Source organism: Syngnathus floridae, chromosome 4 (genome assembly GCF_059516105.1).
Source record: "Syngnathus floridae isolate MCC-2025c chromosome 4, RoL_Sflo_1.0, whole genome shotgun sequence".
NCBI classification, from domain to species: domain Eukaryota; kingdom Metazoa; phylum Chordata; class Actinopteri; order Syngnathiformes; family Syngnathidae; genus Syngnathus; species Syngnathus floridae.
The window spans coordinates 4636826-4646799 of NC_142416.1; the positions used below are offsets into that span (position 1 = coordinate 4636826).

The following is a 9974-nucleotide window of genomic DNA, read 5'->3' on the forward strand; positions in this document are numbered from 1 at the left end:
CTCTTGGCAGCTCGGGAGTGCCGCGTTGACCACTGCGCATGAAGAAATAAGCACCTGCAACGTTTGGTTTAGGTTTTAGGTGCATTTTTAATTTTATTGCTTAAATCACATTTTCTCGACGAGCTGAGCACGTTTTCTGAAATGTGCTCCTCCCGTCGCTCTGGTTGGGTGCGCATAGTAAAAATTGCTCCTGGCAGCTAGAGAGTGCCGCGTTGACCACTGTGCAAGAAGAAATAAGCACCTGCAACGTTTGGTTTAGGTTTTAGGTGCATTTTTAATTGTATTGCTTAAATCGCATTTTCTCGACAAGCTGAGCACGTTTTCTGAAATTTGCTCCTCCCGTCGCTCTGGTTGGGTGCGCACAGTAAAAAGAGCTCCTGGCAGCTAGGGAGTGCCGCGTTGACCACTGCGCACGAAGAAATAAGCACCTGCAACGTTTGGTTTAGGTTTTAGGTGCATTTTTAATTTTATTGCTTAAATCGCATTCTCTCCACGAGCTGAGCACGTTTTCTGAAATGTGCTCCTCCCGTCACTCTGGTTGGGTGCGCACAGTAAAAAGTGCTCCTGGCAGCTAGGGAGTGCCGCGTTGACCACTACGCACGAAGAAATAAGCACCTGCAACGTTTGGTTTAGGTTTTAGCTGCATTTTTATTTTTATTGCTTAAATCGCATTTTCTCGACAAGCTGAGCACGTTTTCTGAAATGTGCTCCTCCCGTCGCTCTGGTTGGGTGCGCACAGTAAAAAGAGCTCCTGGCAGCTAGGGAGTTCCGCGTTGACCACTGCGCTTGAAGAAATAACCACCTGCAACGTTTGGTTTAGGTTTTGGGTGCATTTTTAATTTTATTGCTTAAATCGCATTTTCTCGACGAGCTGAGCACGTTTTCTGAAATGTGCTCCTCCCGTCACTCTGGTTGGGTGCGCATAGTAAAAAGTGCTCTTGGCAGCTAGGGAGTGCCGCGTTGACCACTGCACATGACGAAATAAGCACCTGCAACGTTTGGTTTAGGTTTTAGGTGCATTTTTAATTTTATTGCTTAAATCGCATTTTCTCGACGAGCTGAGCACGTTTTCTGAAATGTGCTCCTCCCGTGACTCTGGTTGGGTGCGCACAGTAAAAAGTGCTCTTGGCAGCTAGAGAGTGCCGCGTTGACCACTGCGCATGTAGAAATAACCACCTGCAACGTTTGGTTTAGGTTTTAGGTGCATTTTTAATTTTATTGCTTAAATCGCATTTTCTCGACGAGCTGAGCACGTTTTCTGAAATGTGCTCCTCCCGTCGCTCTGGTTGGGTGCGCACAGTAAAAAGAGCTCCTGGCAGCTAGGGAGTTCCGCGTTGACCACTGCGCACGAAGAAATAAGCACCTGCAACGTTTGGTTTAGGTTTTAGGTGCATTTTTAATTTTATTGCTTAAATCGCATTCTCTCGACGAGCTGAGCACGTTTTCTGAAATGTGCTCCTCCCGTCGCTCTGGTTGGGTGCGCACAGTAAAAAGTGCTCTTGGCAGCTCGGGAGTGCCGCGTTGACCACTGCGCATGAAGAAATAAGCACCTGCAACGTTTGGTTTAGGTTTTAGGTGCATTTTTAATTTTATTGCTTAAATCGCATTTTCTCGACGAGCTGAGCACGTTTTCTGAAATGTGCTCCTCCCGTCGCTCTGGTTGGGTGCGCATAGGAAAAAGTGCTCTTGGCAGCTAGAGAGTGCCGCGTTGACCACTGCGCTTGAAGAAATAAGCACCTGCAACGTTTGGTTTAGGTTTTGGGTGCATTTTTAATTTTATTGCTTAAATCGCATTTTCTCGACGAGCTGAGCACGTTTTCTGAAATGTGCTCCTCCCGTCACTCTGGTTGGGTGCGCATAGTAAAAAGTGCTCTTGGCAGCTAGGGAGTGCCGCGTTGACCACTGCACATGACGAAATAAGCACCTGCAACGTTTGGTTAAGGTTTTAGGTGCATTTTTAATTTTATTGCTTAAATCGCATTTTCTCGACGAGCTGAGCACGTTTTCTGAAATGTGCTCCTCCCGTGACTCTGGTTGGGTGCGCACAGTAAAAAGTGCTCTTGGCAGCTAGAGAGTGCCGCGTTGACCACTGCGCATGTAGAAATAACCACCTGCAACGTTTGGTTTAGGTTTTAGGTGCATTTTTAATTTTATTGCTTAAATCGCATTTTCTCGACGAGCTGAGCACGTTTTCTGAAATGTGCTCCTCCCGTCACTCTGGTTGGGTGCGCATAGTAAAAAGTGCTCTTGGCAGCTAAAGAGTGCCGCGTTGACCACTGCGCACAAAGAAATAAGCACCTGCAACGTTTGGTTTAGGTTTTAGGTGCATTTTAAATTTTATTGCTTAAATCGCATTTTCTCGACGAGCTGAGCACGTTTTCTGAAATGTGCTCCTCCCGTCGCTCTGGTTGTGCGCGCATAGTAAAAAGTGCTCCTGGCAGCTAGAGAGTACCGCGTTGACCACTGCGCAAGAAGAAATAAGAACCTGCAACGTTTGGTTTAGGTTTTAGGTGCATTTTTAATTTTATTGCTTAAATCGCATTTTCTCGACAAGCTGAGCACGTTTTCTGAAATGTGCTCCTCCCGTCGCTCTGGTTGGGTGCGCACAGTAAAAAGAGCTCCTGGCAGCCAGGGAGTGCCGCGTTGACCACTGCGCACGACGAAATAAGCACCTGCAACGTTTGGTTTAGGTTTTAGGTGCATTTTTAATTTTATTGCTTAAATCGCATTCTCTCGACGAGCTGAGCACGTTTTCTGAAATGTGCTCCTCCCGTCGCTCTGGTTGGGTGCGCGTAGTAAAAAGTGCTCCTGGCAGCTAGAGAGTGCCGCGTTGACCACTGCGCATGAAGAAATAAGCACCTGCAACGTTTGGTTTAGGTTTTAGGTGCATTTTTAATCTTATTGCTTAAATCGCATTTTATCGACGAGATGAGCACGTTTTCTGAAATGTGCTCCTCCCGTCACTCTGGTTGGGTGCGCACAGTAAAAAGTGCTCTTGGCAGCTAGAGAGTGCCGCGTTGACCACTGCGCATGAAGAAATAAGCACCTGCAACGTTTGGTTTAGGTTTTAGGTGCATTTTTAATTTTATTGCTTAAATCGCATTTTCTCGACGAGCTGAGCACGTTTTCTGAAATGTGCTCCTCCCGTCACTCTGGTTGGGTGCGCACAGTAAAAAGTGCTCCTGGCAGCTAGGGAGTTCCGCGTTGACCACTGCGCACGAAAAAATAAGCACCTGCAACGTTTGGTTTAGGTTTTAGGTGCATTTTTAATTTTATTGCTTAAATCGCATTTTCTCGACGAGCTGAGCACGTTTTCTGAAATGTGCTCCTCCCGTCGCTCTGGTTGGGTGCGCACAGTAAAAAGAGCTCCTGGCAGCTAGGAAGTTCCGCGTTGACCACTGCGCACGAAGAAATAAGCACCTGCAACGTTTGGTTTAGGTTTTAGGTGCATTTTTAATTTTATTGCTTAAATCGCATTCTCTCGACGAGCTGAGCACGTTTTCTGAAATGTGCTCCTCCCGTCGCTCTGGTTGGGTGCGCACAGTAAAAAGTGTTCTTGGCAGCTCGGGAGTGCCGCGTTGACCACTGCGCACGAAGAAATAAGCACCTGCAACGTTTGGTTTAGGTTTTAGGTGCATTTTTTATTTTATTGCTTAAATCGCATTCTCTCGACGAGCTGAGCACGTTTTCTGAAATGTGCTCCTCCCGTCGCTGTGGTTGGGTGCGCGTAGTAAAAAGTGCTCCTGGCAGCTAGAGAGTGCCGCGTTGACCACTGCGCATGAAGAAATAAGCACCTGCAACGTTTGGTTTAGGTTTTAGGTGCATTTTTAATTTTATTGCTTAAATCGCATTTTCTCGACGAGCTGAGCACGTTTTCTGAAATGTGCTCCTCCCGTCGTTCTGGTTGGGTGCGCACAGTAAAAAGAGCTCCTGGCAGCTAGGGAGTGCCGCGTTGACCACTGCGCACGAAGAAATAAGCACCTGCAACGTTTGGTTTAGGTTTTAGGTGCATTTTTTATTTTATTGCTTAAATCGCATTCTCTCGACGAGCTGAGCACGTTTTCGGAAATGTGCTCCTCCCGTCGCTCTGGTTGGGTGCGCGTAGTAAAAAGTGCTCCTGGCAGCTAGAGAGTGCCGCGTCGACCACTGCGCATGAAGAAATAAGCACCTGCAACGTTTGGTTTAGATTTTAGGTGCATTTTTAATCTTATTGCTTAAATCGCATTTTCTCGACGAGCTGAGCACGTTTTCTGAAATGTGCTCCTCCCGTCGCTGTGGTTGGGTGCGCGTAGTAAAAAGTGCTCCTGGCAGCTAGAGAGTGCCGCGTTGACCACTGCGCATGAAGAAATAAGCACCTGCAACGTTTGGTTTAGGTTTTAGGTGCATTTTTAATTTTATTGCTTAAATCGCATTCTCTCGACGAGCTGAGCACGTTTTCTGAAATGTGCTCCTCCCGTCGCTCTGGTTGGGTGCGCACAGTAAAAAGAGCTCCTGGCAGCTAGGGAGTTCCGCGTTGACCACTGCGCACGAAGAAATAAGCACCTGCAACGTTTGGTTTAGGTTTTAGGTGCATTTTTTATTTTATTGCTTAAATCGCATTCTCTCGACGAGCTGAGCGCGTTTTCTGAAATGTGCTCCTCCCGTCGCTCTAGTTGGGTGTGCGTAGTAAAAAGTCGTCCTGGCAGCTAGAAAGTGCCGCGTTGACCACTGCGCACGAAGAAATAAGCACCTGCAACGTTTGGTTTAGGTTTTAGGTGCATTTTTAATTTTATTGCTTAAATCGCATTCTCTCGACGAGCTGAGCACGTTTTCTGAAATGTGCTCCTCCCGTCGCTCTGGTTGGGTGCGCACAGTAAAAAGTGTTCTTGGCAGCTCGGGAGTGCCGCGTTGACCACTGCGCACGAAGAAATAAGCACCTGCAACGTTTGGTTTAGGTTTTAGGTGCATTTTTTATTTTATTGCTTAAATCGCATTCTCTCGACGAGCTGAGCACGTTTTCTGAAATGTGCTCCTCCCGTCGCTGTGGTTGGGTGCGCGTAGTAAAAAGTGCTCCTGGCAGCTAGAGAGTGCCGCGTTGACCACTGCGCATGAAGAAATAAGCACCTGCAACGTTTGGTTTAGGTTTTAGGTGCATTTTTAATTTTATTGCTTAAATCGCATTTTCTCGACGAGCTGAGCACGTTTTCTGAAATGTGCTCCTCCCGTCGTTCTGGTTGGGTGCGCACAGTAAAAAGAGCTCCTGGCAGCTAGGGAGTGCCGCGTTGACCACTGCGCACGAAGAAATAAGCACCTGCAACGTTTGGTTTAGGTTTTAGGTGCATTTTTTATTTTATTGCTTAAATCGCATTCTCTCGACGAGCTGAGCACGTTTTCTGAAATGTGCTCCTCCCGTCGCTCTGGTTGGGTGCGCGTAGTAAAAAGTGCTCCTGGCAGCTAGAGAGTGCCGCGTCGACCACTGCGCATGAAGAAATAAGCACCTGCAACGTTTGGTTTAGATTTTAGGTGCATTTTTAATCTTATTGCTTAAATCGCATTTTCTCGACGAGCTGAGCACGTTTTCTGAAATGTGCTCCTCCCGTCGCTGTGGTTGGGTGCGCGTAGTAAAAAGTGCTCCTGGCAGCTAGAGAGTGCCGCGTTGACCACTGCGCATGAAGAAATAAGCACCTGCAACGTTTGGTTTAGGTTTTAGGTGCATTTTTAATTTTATTGCTTAAATCGCATTCTCTCGACGAGCTGAGCACGTTTTCTGAAATGTGGTCCTCCCGTCGCTCTGGTTGGGTGCGCACAGTAAAAAGAGCTCCTGGCAGCTAGGGAGTTCCGCGTTGACCACTGCGCACGAAGAAATAAGCACCTGCAACGTTTGGTTTAGGTTTTAGGTGCATTTTTTATTTTATTGCTTAAATCGCATTCTCTCGACGAGCTGAGCGCGTTTTCTGAAATGTGCTCCTCCCGTCGCTCTAGTTGGGTGTGCGTAGTAAAAAGTCGTCCTGGCAGCTAGAAAGTGCCGCGTTGACCACTGCGCATGAAGAAATAAGCACCTGCAACGTTTGGTTTAGGTTTTAGGGGCATTTTTAATTTTATTGCTTGAATCGCATTTTCTCGACGAGCTGAGCACGTTTTCTGAAATGTGCTCCTCCCGTCTCTCTGGTTGGGTGCGCACAGTAAAAAGTGCTCTTGGCAGCTAGGGAGTGCCGCGTTGACCACTGCGCATGAAGAAATAAGCACCTGCAACGTTTGGTTTAGGTTTTAGGTGCATTTTTAATCTTATTGCTTAAATCGCATTTCCTCGACGAGCTGAGCACGTTTTCTGAAATGTGCTCCTCCCGTCACTCTGGTTGGGTGCGCACAGTAAAAAGTGCTCTTGGCAGCTAGAGAGTGCCGCGTTGACCACTGTGCACGAAGAAATAAGCACCTGCAACGTTTGGTTTAGGTTTTAGGTGCATTTTTAATTTTATTGCTTAAATCGCATTTTCTCGACGAGAGAGAGAGTAATAGAAGGCAGCAAGCTTTGATGTCTATTCATATGCAAATGAGTTAGGAAGTCATAAAATTTTATGATCTATTGATGTTGATTTATGACGTGTTTTATTGGGGGTCATAAATTCATTAGCGGGTTGGTGGCATCAAGATGGCGCCAGTCGTGACGGCGCCATCTTTGACTGTCGCCATTTTGGTTTGCTGGCGCCATTTTTAAGATGTGGATATGTATGGGCATGTATTTTTATGAATCAAGACAGGTGGAGCACCTGTGCTAGCTTTGCTAACAGCCCTCTGAGCTACCTTTGCATCCGGCCCGTACGTGTGAGACTGAAGGGGAGCCTTTTTGTTGAGAAGGCGAAGGGGAGGGGGGTGTTTGTGATAGGGTGGGGGGTTTGTGACAGGAGGCAACATTATAGGTGTCAAAGTTGGCTGGAAGAGAGTCGCATATAATTTGAGAATCAATGGCTCAGCCAAAGTTATCTGAAAAGCGAGAGACGCATGTAATTTGGTAAACATTGGTTTAGAGGATCAAAGGGCTTTTGTTGAGAAAATCACACTGTTACAAGTCACAAGTTATCTCTAATGTAATTTGACAAACAATAGCGGAGTCGGTATTACTGGGGCCAAGGATATGAGAAAGACCTCTTTGATGCGTCATCAACATACGACCAAAGTTATCCGATTTACCGCGACACGTGAGCTCATAGGCGTGGTCTTATCCCCGCCGAATTTAAAAGTTTGGTGCGGACGAGCATCATTTTGGAGAAGACAAGACAAGGGAAGCCATCACTCTGACGAACAGAATCGAAGCGTGTCAAAAAGTTGTTTTCGAGAATGGTTAAAGGTAAGTCATTTTACTACATTTCTCACAATAATGACAATAATAATAACAAATAATAATAATAAATAATAATAATAAGTTATTTTTATAAAACAAGCTGTATTGTTTATATAATATTTGCAGACAACATCGTTTTTGCCGATGTCCACGCATCTTTTGACGACGATTTTAGCGACGTTTACCTAACACAATCAGACTACGGTGAGTCAATAGCGCATCTAAGATAGTTCTTATAGAGGGTATTAGTTACTGATTTTATTTTTTATGTCTGTATCAGATCTCGTGGCCGCGGCCACTAGAAAAAGCGTTCGGCCGACACAAGCTGCTTTCGACCGCCATATTGGAGCAGTGGAAACGACAGAGTCAGAGCGACCAGCTGTATCAGAGTCACGTGTTACTGTTGAAACCAATCCGACTGCACCCCACACCAACCGACAGGAGGCAGCGACGGATTCTGAACTACTTGAGGCTCTATCTACTTACGAAGCTTTAAACCATCATCATCAAGAGTCGACAAACAAAGTTGGAGGTATTCCTTATATTTTTTCTATCTTTATGTGTTATCATACTTGCTATTTTCGGTATTATAAAGGGTTAACTTACAGGTGAACATCGTGACACCGAGCCACAGAGAGAGAGGAAGAGGAGGAGGAAGAGGAGGGGGCACCCCTTCTACAACATCCACCACTCAAACAGCAGGGGGCCTCTAAGGTGTCGGGGTAACTGTATCTACAAAAGACGGTTACAAGAGTGCTTTAAGATTATACGTGCTCTTACAGATTTAGCCGAATCAAAATAGGTTTGTGTTGTTTCTGCTGTGTTTTGTAAAAGAAAATATAATGGATCATTCAAACCTTACGTCGACGGAGTCGGATTTCTTAGCAAACATTTCTGAAATAGATTTGTCATCATTTAACGGGGGAAGCCAAAGAAGTGACACACCACAGCTAGATTTATCAAACGTTAACAATGTGTGTACGAGTCAAATAACAGATTTGCTCAACAATGTGACCGTTGCTTTGTCAGAGGGGGAGAGACCAGACAGTCCTGTTATTCTCACTCATTTACAGACTGTCATAGATGAATTGAACAACCGAAGCCCGAATGAAGGTGGACAGAGTCCTACACAAATCCCGTCACAATTGCTAAACATGATAGCAGAGTTAAACAACCATGCTAATGACAGCGACGGGCGTATCAGTCCTGACATTCCTATCCAGTTGCTAAACATCATCCAAAATCTAAATACACAGCCTCTGGTTGACCCGTTGACCACTAACTCTCGCGATTCATCACCACCGGTTGCTATTGACGCCGTTCGGCCGATATTTCAGCCTAACAACTGTGCTGTTATAACTGATCATGAAATAGACGTTATTGATGACAACACATCACCGTTTCAACACACGCCCCAACAATCTAACAACGGTTCTGTATTAGCTGACCAACGCGGCGGTTCGGTTGTAATCAACAGGCCGCATTTCAACAATGTAGAGGTGAGACGACGGCTAAATATACCATCGCAACAGAACATTAATGATTTTGCAACCTTCTACCTCCAGATTGAAGACAGAATAGATGATGTCTTGCAAGAGGTAGCTAGCAGGGCGCAAACAGGTGATGTAATTTAGATAGAGCTCGCGGCTGGTAACGATAGAGCTCACATCTGCCCGCAAACTACTGATATAAACTCTATCAGAGATAATGTATCAAACCTGCTTGAACGTTTAGCCCAATCAAATACAGAGCTTCTGGCTGATGAGAGCTTAGAGCTCATTGTACAAATAGTCACTCCATTGCGTGGTGGTGGTGGAATGCGTCGAAGGCTGCTGAACACTACCAACAGAGAGATTTTGAGGTTGAAAAAACGACACCTACACATACCTCGTAATAAAGACAATAATTTGTGTTTCGCTCTCTCGCTAACCTATCTGCTAAATGACACACTGACAACAAAACAAGCCACGAGACACGCACGGCTCTTACAGGAGAGCGTAGGATTGGATTGTCAAACACCTGTGAGTCTGGGCGATGTCCATAAATTTGAGAAAGTCCTCAAACGGAAAATAACTGTAATGTATCGAAAAGAGGACTGCCGCCCCATGACCTTTTTCGACACGCGTTACCCCAAAACAGATAACGACACTCTATTTGTCTTAAACCTCGAGGGCCACTCCTACGGCGTGAAAGCTATTGAGGCCTTTGTGGGCCACGCATTCTTCTGCAGGTATTGTTACAAAGGGCATGCCAATTGGGAACAACACCATTGTGCAGGACACTGTGGCGTTTGTCTTGATCCACGCTGTAAACAGCGACGGTTTAAACCTATCATCTGCCCCGACTGTAACAAATCTTGTCGTAATGAGGAATGCCTTATCAAACATAAAGAGTCCCGATCAATGAATCGTGCGAGCAACTGCGCTTCATACAAAAAATGCTTGGAATGTGGTCTCCGGTATTATGTGAAAGCTGATGGTACCGGTGCTAAACATCGCTGCCCCGTTAAAAAATGCGCAGTGTGTGATGGGATCATAAATCAAGATGACGCCTTATTGAACCCCCACATGTGCTACATTCAGCCCATCAAACCTCAACCACCGTGCAAAAATGTAGTCTACTACGATTTCGAAACTTATGTAGACACAAACGGTTT

The 9974-nt window shown here is 45.7% G+C and overlaps 1 long non-coding RNA gene across 1 annotated transcript; it reads left to right on the forward strand.

The window, feature by feature from the left end:
• The first annotated feature begins 6883 nt into the window (after positions 1-6883).
• On the forward strand, positions 6884-9488 carry LOC148398600 (uncharacterized). The gene is made up of 4 exons (XR_015858013.1): positions 6884-7324; positions 7445-7522; positions 7599-7850; positions 7927-9488. It is a non-coding gene; the product is annotated as an uncharacterized LOC148398600 (long non-coding RNA).
• The last annotated feature ends 486 nt before the right edge of the window (positions 9489-9974 follow it).